The following is a 1,786-nucleotide window of genomic DNA, read 5'->3' as shown; positions in this document are numbered from 1 at the left end:
ACACACACACACACACACACACACACACACACACACACACACACACACACATACAAAAGGAGGACAAATCAGGATGATAGATGTTTGATAGGGAAGAAAGAGAAAACCACACGAGATCAGCACCCGCCAATCACCCACACCGAGATACTTTATACTTAATGTTCTCCCCTCTTGGGAAACGAACTAGGGTCTCTTGCGTGCAGGAACGAAGCGCATAACAACTACATCACAGCGGTGCCAAAAGATAGGAGACGTCCATTTCGGAATATTCTTTCGATTAAGATTAGTTCGAGTTTCACGACACGTGCAACAATAAGTCATATTTTATTATATGTACCAAAAATTAGATGTGTTGATAGGGTTTAACGTACCAAAAAAAAAAAAAGAAGAAGAAGAAGAAGAAGAAGAAGGAAGAGAGAACGAGATATATTTGATAGGAAAAATGGGGCAAACCACGCCTGAGCACCCGCCAACCACCCACCATCAATTTTTGAGACGTTTACATCCCCACAAACAGGGCTGCTCAAACACGCCACCACATTTCTGTTTTACTGTTTATTTTGAAGTGTTTATGGGACAGTTTTAGAAGCACCCGGCACATTTCTGTAGAAATTCTCGTTCATGAGCTCGGAAAATATGCCTAAATTGTCTCGTTATTTCCAAGCGTTTCAAGGAAAGGGGGTAAACAAAGCGTTAGCGTGAGAAAGAGTTGAATTTTTTCACTTTTTTTTACGACAGGAAGAGGAAGAGGTGTTACAAGAGAGTAACAAACACACAAAAAGAAGGAGGGAAGATATAAAGACGATAGGTGTTTGATGGGAAAGAAGTAGTAAACCATCACGCCGGAGCACCCGCCAACAACCCATAATTCAGCGCCCACAGTCAGACAGGACTTTGACGTCTAGAAGTAGACCCATTACAAATCTCTTTAAATAAAAAGCGAAATATAATAATAATAATAATAATAATAACAATAACAACAACAACAACAACAACAACAATAATAATAATAATATAATATGTTTGGTATAACATTTCTATAATGTACTATTTCCATTTCGTTATTTCTGTGTTTGTTTTGTTTGGGTAAAGTAAAGAGAAACACAATAATTGTCGTTTAGCGCTGGTAAACAAAAGGTAAGAAGGGCTGACAAAAACAACAGAGGGGAAAGTAAAGAAGTACAGGAGCTACCAGTGGCGCCCTCCAAGCAGCCATCGTATTTTTTTTATTTGATTCTGTTCGCAAGTTCAGGATGGTCTGTAACTTTACACAGTTAAAACCCGCCTACTAAGTTTTAATGGTCTAAATAGTGTCGGTCGGGGCGTAAAACTCCTAAAATTACGAACCATAAATTACAAATTACAAAGAGCTATAAATTGCCGAAAAATAGCTCGTCAAGTCTTCAAATCAAGCGTTGCGGAATGACCAAAACGAGTGTCCTTTAATCAAAGGGTTAAAAGCGCCCTAAAACCGCGTGTCAAGTTTTCTATTCAAGCGCCGCGGAATGACCACGAAATGCGTGTCCTTAGAGCTATATAAAGAGTTAACGATATCCCAGCCAGGAAGTGGCCGGGGCAGGGTCAACCGGAGATGCCGACAGCTTCGGGGGCGGCTCGCAGGGCGCGCAAGTGAGGGAGGGGAGGGGAGGGGGAGGAGAGAAAAAAAGAAATGACGTGCAATCATGCAAGATTGGCGAGGCGGAAATTGATTGGGTCTCTGAACGGGACGATTTGAACAACTTTTGAGAGAGCGTTTTCTTCTTAGCGGACAATTGTCGAGCTTTAT

The 1,786-nt window shown here is 41.2% G+C and overlaps 1 protein-coding gene across 1 annotated transcript in view; it reads left to right on the top strand.

Annotated features, from left to right (window-relative positions):
* The window catches only part of LOC101861171 (signal peptide, CUB and EGF-like domain-containing protein 1), a gene marked incomplete at both ends in the record, with an annotated part of 5,070 nt that overhangs the window by 2,645 nt on the left and 639 nt on the right, over nt 1–1,786 (top strand).

Source organism: Aplysia californica, unplaced genomic scaffold (genome assembly GCF_000002075.1).
Source record: "Aplysia californica isolate F4 #8 unplaced genomic scaffold, AplCal3.0 scaffold01104, whole genome shotgun sequence".
NCBI lineage: Eukaryota > Metazoa > Mollusca > Gastropoda > Aplysiida > Aplysiidae > Aplysia > Aplysia californica.
This window is presented reverse-complemented; position numbering and strand designations above follow the sequence as displayed.